Genomic DNA, 11,941 nt, shown 5'->3' with positions numbered 1-11,941 from the left:
GAGAGCTTAAACCCAGCCTGCACCATGAACCTTCAGCTCTACAAGATAGCGAAGCCCCCCGAGCAGGGTTCACACCAACAGGTATCTCCCCCTACTCCTGAGAAAGGCCATACTCTGGATTCAGCTATGAGCTAAACAAAGTTCAAGGAGGCTCGCCACTGGGCGCAGGGATTCACATGCATGGCTACTACAAAGCATGGAAGACCATAGGAAAGCAGAAATTTTCCTTATGCCTACTTAAAGAAAAGATGATTTCTCTCTGCATTGGTTTAACAGCCAACCCTCTATGATAATAATAGTAAAATAATAGTGAGAATAGTAAAAAAAAATGAAGTAAAATATTTCTAGAGGGTGAAAATCTCTTTTCTACACAGTATTATTCATTTATCCCCATCTATCAGTTTGAAAAAAATACTATTTAAGCCCACCACAATATAAACAGCATTGCACCATCACAGAGTATTTAAAAACACCAAACAAGAGAGTATTGGAAAAGTCCACAGATTTAGTTGCTGCCAACTCTAAAGTGTTGTTTTTCTCTTGGCAATTATCTTGCTTTTTTACAATATAGCCAGTTAGAACAGATTAAGGCCATTCTGAGCTAAGTGTAGTGACTATTGAAAAGACACCTGGTTAGATATTGCTCAACAACCTGACTGCATGATGAAATCATAGAATCCCAGACTGGGTTGGGTTGGAAGGGAAGGGACCTTAATGCTCATCCAGTTCCAACCCCTGACACGGGCAGGGACACCTTCCACTAGAGCAGCTTGCTCCGAGCCCCATCCAACCTGGCCTTGAACACTGTAAGGGATGGGGCAGCCACAGCTTCTCTGGGCACCCTGTGCCAGCACCTCAGCACCCTCTCAGGGAAGAATTTCTTCCTAACAGCTAATCTAAATCTCCCCACTGTCAGTTTAAAACCATTCCCCCTTGTCCTGTCACTATGTGCACTTGTAAAAAGTCCCTTTCCATATTTCTTGTAGGTCCCCATTAGGTACCAATATGTTTTGTTCCTAGTTTAGGAAAATTTACTCCTTTGCTACAAAAAAAAAAATCCTAAAGACTGTAGGGTATCATGGCTGTAAATTCACTGAGGTAGCTCTTCTAGCCTTGGGGAAAGCAAATGTCTTGTGAAATTAAACAAACAGTATCCTGTCTGGCTAATTTGGGAGTGGTGCTGATAGGCTCTGAAAGAATTTCATGCAGCTCCATTTTTCTAGAAGAATGTTAGCCATGACATAGGAGCTTCTGGGATACGTGAGAAACTGAGACTTGGGCAGAAAGAAAGGAACTCAAAGGGGTTTCTTTTAAATGCCTGGAGGATGCCATCACCTCTGCAGCAAAACAAAATGTTGAGGTTTCACTTACCTCAAAATGTCCAGTTAAAGCTTTGTTTGTATCAAGATAACCCTGTATTCATAGGACTGCACTGGATGATGGTGATTTCATTTCTTCTTTTCCTTGTAGACAGAATATGAAAAGTAGAGACATGTATCAACATGCTTGCTATACCTTTCATTAACAATTTCAACTGCTTGGAAATTTCTGTTCCAGCTGGCTAAGAAAGGTAGGCTTGGAAATCAACTAGCTTGGATAGTCTCTCCCTCTTTAATTGATACGTGATGAAAGACTGGATACGGGTTGGTTTTGCATACTGAAACAAGGCGGCAGCACAAACTTTGCTTTTCTGACATCATACCAATTCTGTAATGTTACCTGCTACCTTTTTTTTTTTCCCCCACAGTGGCTATCTCCTCTCTCTCATTGACAAATGGTGCAGGTAACTCCCCAGCAACCGTTTGCTTCTGGGAAGTACCTACTGCACTCATCGTGAATGCTGTTCACTTAATCAGACTCTTTAGAAAATCAAGACAGCCAACACAAAGACCAGATAAGGATGCATGTTCTGTTTCTGAAACAAGGGTATTCCTGAAGGATATTCTGATTTTGAAATTCACTGCTTCTCCTATGAGGAGGTGATGTTGCACTTCAGGCTTACTCACAATATGGTATTATTTCCCAGAGCAGGGCTGGAACCCTTTTATTATCATGATGTTTCTGTCATGTCATATATCCCTTGGTATAGCCAGAAATTTGCCTTGAGAAGGATGTGGTTTTTTGTTCATGAATCGGGCTGGTCAAAGGGCGTTCGCTCTGCTGAATCTGGTAACAGACAAAAGGGTAGGTGAATACATTCATTTGGAAAAACTTCAAATGTACCCTTGGAGTTGCTTTTCCTTTTCTTTCTCCTTCTTCTCCTCCCCCCTCTCTTTTTTTTAGGAATATGCAGGAAATGACACCTAACTTTATACTACAACTGGTTCTGCCAGTTCTATGAAACATGCCTCTTAAAAGATGATTAAGGATTCAAATTAGGTCAGGCAGAGTGAACTCCTAAGCCTGTATATGTCATTTGAAAAGTGGAGTGTTCCCTCACAGGGAGGCAAATACAAATAAAATACAAACTAATTTCTCAAAGGTCTCTGAGGCCTCTGTAGCCCTCATAAAACTGGAAGGTTCATTTTGGAGAAAGGGAGCAACAACAGGAGTGTGGCATATCACCAAAACATAGGAAATTGAAAACATCTGCATTCACCTGGAAAAAAAACCAAAACTATAGATATTGATGAATATTGGCAGGTTTTACCACTACACTTAGTGTATTTTAACCTGTACGGATCTCTGGGAGCTTTGCACTGAGGAAGCTGAGGAAGAACATTTCTAAGAAGAGTATAAATGGCCAAATGTCCCCTCAGGGGAACTGGGCATATATGCTGCAGCTCTATGGCAAGAAGAAGCTCTGAAATAGAAGGTAGGAATCCTGATGGTCAGTTCTCTGCACAGGTCAGTAGGCAGCAAATGGCTACAGAAATACCCCTGAACATGCCAGTCATGCTTAATATATGCTGTAACTCTGTAAAAGGCTTTCTATAACATTTATAAGGTAATGGTGAAGAGCATTTTAGCTTATATAATTAAGAACTATTGGATGACTTGTTGGAAAACAAAGCTTTAAATTCTTCTAAAGTTATTTAATCATTTTCCTCTTCAGAATATGTTTCTGCCCCATTTGTCATTTAAGATATCTGTGAACTCCTCAAGGGTGAATGTATTTATAGTAGTCTTCTGCACCTGCCCTGATCTATAATCCAAGGGTCTACTCAGATACCACACCAAATGCTAAGAAGCTTATGACCTAACTCATGACCTAAGATCTTAAAATAGCTCTGAGAAGGTCTTCTTTCCCCCCTTCTCCCCCCAAGACTCCTGTCACGCTAATGCTACTTTCAGCTGAGCAAACATGTCTCCCAAGGTTTTGTGTTGTGTTTCCCTTTTAAATCAGATTTGTTTTAGCTGATAGTTCTGAATTATTAATGTAATTCTCTGAAAAAAATAAACAGAAAAGTAACGGGAACAAAAAGATCACTTTTGGTAAGATATTTTCCCACATCCTTCTTTTTATAGCTTCAGAGAGATTTAGGCCAGAAAAAAAAGGACAAACAGATAATTTAAACCTGCTTGCTTGTATTTATACAGTGTTGAATTTATGTTCCACTCAGTGAAGTCTCTATAAAGTCACTTACTTGAATTTGACCTCAGTAATCTTGTGTAAAAAAAAAAAAGCCTTGTAAAAAAATACCCAATCCACTTTGATTTAAAGCATGCTATTATGAAAGGGAGAACAACAGTGAAGAGGACAAGTGACAGAAAACTGCAAGTAATAAGTAATGGGGGAGGGAAAAAAAACCAAAAAGAACGACCAAAATGAGCTGTACCCAGACACCAAGGTGACAAGAACTGTGAATCAGCAAATCCTAAAGGAAGTGACTCTTTCCTGGTCAAAGAGGCCAATCATAACCTTACCCTTGTGCAGAAATTGCATTAAATTTCATGGATCTACTCCGATTTACACTGTGCCAAATGATATCAGACCCAGTGCTATGGAATGCAAAGTGAGAAAAATACTGTGGAAAGACCCCCTGTCCTGACAAGAAGCAGCCCTATACCTTCAAAAGACATAGTTCCATCCTTGTTAAGCAGTTCATTTGCCAATGCTTAGAGCTATAGATAGATAAATACACTATCTTTGTAACATCTACTGCGACATCTACATGATTACAAGCTGTACTGAAGTATAGCTTTGCAGTTCTGTCAGGGAGTTGTCTTTTTTTCCCCTGGCAGAACAAAGAACAGTTACCATTACATATCCTAACAGTTTATGTTACTGATCTTATTGGTACAGCAACATACAATGACAGTAAATAGTGGAACAGAGCAGGGCTGGCAAAACGGAGACGGGAAACTTCATGGTATTTCTGATGTCTACCCCTTCCCACAAGAATACAGAGGGAGATGCTGTAGAGACATACCAGGGCAGAGAGCTATTTCCCTTCTCTTGGCTGCAACTGAGAAAACTGAGAGTGTTTTAGGAATGTCCTGAATTCATGTAGCAGGGAACATACAGCAGTAGCAACTACTGAAGTACAGAAGGCTATAAAAGAAAAAGTTGCTCCAGGAAGTGAATCAGATGGGGTGTATGAGCAGTTCTGTCAGGAATTAGTTTTTGTTTTGTGGAAGTTCTCAGATGTCACAGAACAAGGCAACAATCTGAATGTGGATACAAAAGTAGGAAAGTATGCACGTTCATGCAGCCTAAATCCAATCTACTTTCCTATGACTGATGATCTAGGAAACTAGGTAACAATCTTCAGGGATTCCTAGCTAAGAAGAAATACCAGCATGGGGAGTTTCTACTGTGTGACTCTAGCTCTGGGAAGAACAAACTTTCTGATCACAGAGCTATCATTACATTTGATCTTCAGCAATTATTCCATTTCAATTAAACTGTGTATATAGCTCCAGAAAGTGAGTAATTAGATCATCAAAATGCACTATGTAAGCCCACAGTGTAAGGAGGTTACTTCTGGAAGACAGTAATCTTTCTTATCTGATCTGAATAGTCACCTTTCCGGTAGGAAGATCCTGAGAACCCAACTGATTGTGCCTTTGCATAGTGTCAATTTTTGTTCAGCCAGGTCCAGCTGAAGTTTTCTAGTGGTCAGCAAGATGATACACAAAGGAACAACAAAGACGTCATAAAAAATAAAGGGAAAAGTCTCTGCTGAAACCTAGGGAAGGTGTTTTTTTCTCTGATCTGTTCAGAGTTCTTTTTCTCTGGGAGGAAAGAAAGAGAAGAAAGATGCATTCAGCCTGATTTTATAAACAATCATTCATCATGTAGCAGAACAAACAATACTTTATCCCCTGCACTTCAGGCCTTATATTTGTACAGCCTGAAACTTGCTGCCACAGCAAGAGAACTGTGAAAGTGTTTAGTCTCGGTTAAGGAAGTAAGAGTGTAGCCCAGGTGCTAATTCTGTCCTTCTGACATCTATCTCCGTGTATCCCATCACTGCAGCTTGTTCTTTCATATCTTCCCTGATAGCAAACATACACTTAATATCACTGAGTTCTTTGACATGTTACTAATACGACAGATGAGATTCTGGAGTAGTAAACACAATAGATAGAGTCCATTGAAATTACAGATCCATATTAATCTGTCATTAGCTTTGTATCCTTTTTTTTTTTTTGTAACTCTGAAACTTTTCACTAGTTACTTGGCAGTTAATGCTTTTCTAGTTAAAGAACTTATTTGATGTTCCCATTAGTTTTCATGATATTTTTCTTTGGAAAGCTGTTTGGACAGAACTCATAGCTCTGTATAATTTACATTTACATGCTCCTCCCTGCCCCAGTCTAATAGAAAAAATAAATTCCAGGATAATTTTCCTAGAACTAATTCCAATTTGAATATACTTCCTCAACCCTCAGAAAACATACTTTTGAGTCTCAACATAAGAACCAAATTACCACATGCAAACAGAGTATCTGAAATAACAAGATGTCAAATTCCATGAAGAATATAATTTTTCTTCATTTTTCTTCATCTTTGAGTTAGTTAAAATTCTCTCACATACCATGATGCCAATGTGAATAGCTTTCCATTTGCTTGGGAAAGATACATGGAATGTTGGCTACAAGGCTGTCATGGGATTGCCATACAACAGCCCTTTGGTAATAGCAGAGATGACAGCCTCTTCATGCCCATTGCAAAGGTACTGTTATAGCTAATGCAGTATATCACAACATGCATATTTCAGCATGCAGATGGTAGTTTCAAGCATTAAGGTCATCGCAGAACATTAGAGCTCACAGCTCTTTTTCGTTCTGAAGGCAGAATGGCTTCTGTATTTCAAATTCCCAGATCAAGTTTACTGAGCAACAGACTGGTTTGAAATCTGCCTAGAACCTGGTGTCACACATCACCCAGCTAATCACTGCCACTGTAACAATGGTCAGAACAGCAGCTTGCAGGTGTCAACAATAAAACCTTCTGAAGTGCTAATCCTCTGCATGTCAGTGTGTTTAACATCCATCTCAACCATCCCATGGTCTGCATGAATTGTTAATCAAGTAGAATTGAAAACTGGCACTAAATGGCATAACTGCTACATCTGGGCAACAGGCTAGGAGCCAGCCAGAAGCTAAAGTTTCATGAGAAGCTATTCTAACATTCATTTGTCTACAGGGACAACAAGCTTAGCAAAGAATTTGACTTTTACTGGAGCCCTCCTGCCAGAGTGGCTCTTCCAAGTTCATAGCTGAAGCGAACATTTTACAAAGAATCAACTGCACACTTTTCCAGCACAGCCAACAGTGAGCTTAACCAGAGGCAGAATCCCCCAGTGGCCTTTTTGTCTTACTTCGGTGATTACAATTTCACTTCAACTGTTTATGAGAAAGGATGATGATTTCTCACACAGGCTGTGTGACTTTACGTTCTGCTTCTGACACCAGGATATCAAATACAGATCCTGATGAAGCTGAAGGCTGCTCACCACCTCTTTAGCATGCAGCTGTAGAGTAAAGGCTTCAAAAATACAATTGCTGAGAGTTAGTGAGATTTAGATATTCTGGACTCACTCACCAGGCTATAGAGATGAGTAGGACCTCACATTCTGACTCCTTTCATCACCAACGGAATGAGGTTCTGCATGCCAACAGCTGCTGCTTCTAAAGACCTTGCTGAGAACTGACAACTGCTATGTGTCTAAGCTGTGTAAAACAAGAGGCAGTTTTTGGGTCCCTGACAAACTGCCAGTTCAACTTTGTACAGGCAGCTTCTAGTTTTTCCTCTTGCCCCTGTGGCAGCCTGAATGGTTTATAAGGCAAGATCTGGCCAGCATTTGCTCGTCTGCTTGAGCTTTTATTAATAAAACTGGGAACATACAGCAGGTCTGTAACGTGTACACTGATGCCAAGTGAACAATAAGGAAAAAAGGGTTAGTTTTTAAACATTTTACTAATATATTTGAATTTCAATGTATAACAAGTAAGTTGTATTTTAAGTCTGTTGATTTGCTGAAATAAATCCTGTGTCAGAAGCTGAGGTTCCTGCTGAGCAGCTAAACCTTAACTTGCATTATAAAAGCCATCCACCATGCTTTTGTCAGTGCTGTTGCACAATACAGAATTGTTTCACAGTTGTCTTCCTTGCAAAAGCAGAGCATTCATTTCATTCTGTTGTTCTCCACAACCTCTCAAATCAGAGAAGTCCATCATACGCACCACACAAGCCCTTCTTGTTCACACTAAGTACTTTCCAAATTCGATAGAAAGTAAGATATAGGTGCCTGTTTCTGTAATACTCTGGGGTACAAATGCATTTCCTGTACTCGAGACAAGGACATATTTAAAACTTAACTGGTAGTGTTTGGTTTGTTTTTTCTTTTTTTCCCCTTCCCACAGCATCACTTACTGCCAGGTTCACTTTGCAGATCCTTCGGGCATGTATGTATCATATAATGAGCACCTAGTGAAAATCCCCAAGCAAGTGTCAGAACTGGAAGAAGTTTGTCTACATTAGTACACAAAAGTATATAGGCTAACTAGCACTTATAGCACTGCCAGGACCAGGCTCTGCTTACCATCTCTGCATGGTACCATGCTGCCCAATGTAGGATCAGCAGCTTGCTTGGAGCTCAACCTGGGCTTGACAATATGGGGCTAACCTCTGCACAGCAGACACAACCATTGTTTTCTCCAATTAAATAGGGCATCTGCAGGATCTCCTCTGTTCTACAGAATACAACCTCAAGCTGGATGTAGAGGATAAATACCTAGTTCTGGATGGCGAGTGCTCCACAAACAGGAGAGGTAATATACTTCAGCACCACATGTTAAAAACAGAAATAATAAAAGATAGTCTGAAATGTTACGTATGGGATATTTCATTTTAGTGAAAACTATATTTTAAACCAAAACCAATAGGATCCTTCTGCTTCCAATCTGAGGTGAATCAATTCTAGTATTAGTGTAGGAGCTTGGTGTTGAGAATAAGCTTTTTATTTCTTTTTGTCCTTTTTGAATGACTCTCAATTTCACTCCTTCCTGCACTCAGTTTCTTTTCTTTAACAACTGGTTTTCAAAGCATGAAGACATTCAGCTCTCAAGAATTCTGACAAAACATTTTGGGGGACAATATTTGTGGGGTTTTTTTTTCCCCTAAATAAATAATTTATTCAATAAATGACAATGCCAAGCTTCATAAGAGCTTTGAATCTTGTTCTTTAAACATAATAAGCAAGGACAAATGTAACTGCATGGTTTGGATTCTAAAAATATGACATGATTTTCTTAATTATAAGTTTTACAGAAACTCATGTAACATTGCAGGGATCAGGAGGGAGGAAAGAACCCTATTGTAAGTGAGAGCTTGTCACTGATTCCCAGTTGGTGGCTTTTCCATGCCACTTACCTGCTTTGTGCTTCTGATTCTGAGTGTGTATACTGTGAAAAGTTTGAAACTGGTTAAGAAAATGCTATTTGCACTGCAAGAATTGTACACAATCTAAGTAGGTACTGTCTTCCACTACTCTGCTGGTGTAGCAAGGTTATATCCTAATTATTTCTAGCAATCTGTACAGCATATCTCAGCATCAGTATCAAGGGAAGAGAGAGAAAATATTAGTGAAAAATTATCATCCACACAAAGTATCTTTAAAATCACTGGAACTGGAAACCATATGGAACCACACCAATTCCTTTAATAGACTCTTGTCTTCAAGCTAATACAGCTGGTGACGAAAGGTTTAGACTAACAAGGCATTAGACTGCAGGCCAGACTCTGGTCAGCTTTGCCACAGACTTTGTCGGAGCAGCCTCTGACAAAGAGAACATACTCTGTGTGTCAGTAAAACAGTGATTACAGTTCTGTTCTTCTTCTTCTTTCATGATTTGAACATGAGCACTCATTCCTCAGTACATCTGTTTTCTCAGATCTTAGCGCAACTTCTGCTGCTGCATAATAAGTAACACTAAGTTCACAGGCAATGCATGAAGCAAAACTCAGACCCAGAATAGTGGATTCTTTGTTACTTCATGGCACATTTTTTGTTTGAATTTACAAAAAAATCTCAGGGTTTATGTTACTCAGTACTGGAATTCAGCAGAGAACCTGCACTGCTTAAAGCAAAACTAGACACTCCAGATAAAAAGAGAAATGAACAAGTCAGTGAGTGATTTTCCCTGCTGAGCATTCTGCAGCTCACAGAATCTTGAGTGAACCATCCATTTGGGGTTTCTCCACTGATAAGAGAATTTTCTAATTTTGCTTTTCTTAATCTCTCTAAATGAAGAAGATATTTTCTTATTTTTCTCCCTTTTCTGAGTTCCCTTATTATTTTAAATGAAGTCATGAAGTATTTGCTGTGCAAAAGGTAAGTTTTTCTTGCCCAGACTAGTAGAAATTTGCAGTCAAAATGTGGTTACAAGAGCATTAGGACCAGATCAATTTCTGTTGTCTCCACAATAGGTTTTCAGCTATTTCTGGAGCAAATGACCTGCCTGTGGAAGACACTTGTAAGGACTGGGAAAGATGGCAATTTTCAGGACATCATGGGATGTTTAATTTATATTACACGTGAGCACAGAAAGCCCTCACTGAGGACAGAATGTATAACCAAGATGTCATTTTCCATCAGTTCCCAAAGAAACCATCCACTGCTATAAAAGTCAACAGGCAGAACCAGTTACAGGCTTTTGCAAATGCCTAAAAGAATGAAAAAGAATGAGGACAAATAAACCTTCAACTACACTTTTATCTGTCCCTATCATAGGCTGTGATAAAGTACATAACATAAAGAACATAACACATAAATACATTTGCTAAAGAGAGGCAGAATGGGCGCAAGGTAGGAGGCAGAGTCCTGCGGCCCTTTTAGTTCCCTAAATATTCCCTCTGAAACCAGAACTATGTCAGGAATCTCTGCCTTCAAAAACACAAAGTATTTTTCCTACTTAAAAATGGCCAAATGGATTAAATTCAAATTTAAGGAAAAAAAATCAAAATAATCCTGGACTGTACCTTTTAATGCCAAGTTTCTGCCTGGAATGAATTTCTGTGGTTGCATATTAATCCCCTAAAAACAGCATAGAAATGGTGACAACTGTAATAGTTACTCATACTGGTCCTTTACTTAAACAAAGTTGTTAAAATATTGTATTTAATTATCCACACCCAATTATAATGCCAAAATAAAAAAATATATATATAATAAAAAGAATCCCCACTCCGTTAATTTTAAGCAAAAGCTCCAGTTTGTGTCTGCAGCACCAACATGTGTGATCTTTGGCCACAAACCCTCAAGCTTTTCATCAGTACAATGCAAAACTGAAGGACTGGGTGAAACCTTTTTAGGTTCAGGGACATTGGTGGCGCAGAGCCATCGTGTTCCACTTGGAGCTACTGGGAAAAGGGGCCTCACTGCTCTATTCTTGCCTTTGAAAATCTGCATGTGACCTAGTTGGGCATCCTGGATTCAAGGTGTTGACTACATCTCCAATAGAAGCTTATGGTATATGAATTAGCCAAAAATACCACTGAAAACAACGATTCAGCAGATTAAAGGACTCAAACACACTGCAAGTTTCTCATTTGAAAAACCCAATCTAAGTCAGTTTTAACATGTAACTGGTGGGGCCAGACGACATTTGATTGTCAGCAGGGAGTTCGCCAAGGTTGCTGACAGGTCCCTTGAGAACAGCGGATTCAGATTTTAGATGAAGGGTTGGTGTTCATCACTAGAACTGCTTTAACATATGCGACTTCTCTATTATGTTGCCATTTAACTACACTGACTGGCAAAACAAGGTATTTCTCTACATACCGTATGTGGCTTAAGATTGGAAAGAGAAAAATGATGGTACAGTGTTAAAGCTATCATGCAAGCAAGCTTACTAAAACAATGTGGAGGGCGAAGAGTCTTTTGTTCTTTATTATTAAGTGATTTCAAAGCACACCCAAAGGAGCAGGGGATGCAGAGCTCACAGGGAGGAACTGCCTCAGTGTCCATTAGTCACAGGGACAGGAATTTCCAGATTTCAGGCTGAGCTGATATGAGAAAGCAGGAGTAGGATAGGGTAGGGACACACCAAAGTCAGATTTTAAGTGGAAACAGGATAGAGTGTTAATGGATAGTTTGACCAAACCAAATTTAACAGCTTCCAGCAGAAACTCAATAATGAGAAGTTAATTTCTTTTCTGAACACAAGTTATTGATGATGCAGTTAAAGATTTGATACCCTGGATGTTATAATTCCTAATTGTAGAATACAGTAGAATATACAGTATTTTAACTTGGTTTTGTTCACACTGGGCAGTTAGAGTAAAGCAAAAGCAAACCCAAAATTAAGCAGCTCTCTCCTGGTGGAACAAAACTTCTTGCGGAGGAGTTCACCACAGGATAGTGCAACTGAAATCCAAAAAGTCTGCAGGAATATACACATTACTGCAAAGTAAAACTGTTCTCTTCCTGTTTTCCATTGTTATTTTAACACCACCAATATTCTATAATATCATGAAAGATCTTTACTT

The 11,941-nt window shown here is 39.2% G+C and overlaps 1 long non-coding RNA gene across 1 annotated transcript; it reads right to left on the bottom strand.

Annotated features, from left to right (window-relative positions):
• Positions 1–1,313: 1,313 nt before the first annotated feature.
• On the bottom strand, positions 1,314–8,959 carry LOC130593911 (uncharacterized). Its single transcript, XR_008970917.1, has 3 exons — positions 8,825–8,959; positions 7,995–8,080; positions 1,314–1,463 (listed from the first exon to the last, which is right to left on the bottom strand). It is a non-coding gene; the product is annotated as an uncharacterized LOC130593911 (long non-coding RNA).
• Between the last annotated feature and the right edge of the window lie 2,982 nt (positions 8,960–11,941).

The sequence above is a fragment of the Pezoporus wallicus genome, unplaced genomic scaffold (genome assembly GCF_028554395.1).
Source record: "Pezoporus wallicus isolate ANWC-B61680 ecotype Strahan unplaced genomic scaffold, APGP_CSIRO_Pwel_v1 contig_3952, whole genome shotgun sequence".
Lineage (NCBI taxonomy): Eukaryota > Metazoa > Chordata > Aves > Psittaciformes > Psittacidae > Pezoporus > Pezoporus wallicus.
The sequence above is the reverse complement of the archived record's forward strand: the minus strand, read 5'-3'. Positions and strand labels throughout refer to the sequence as shown.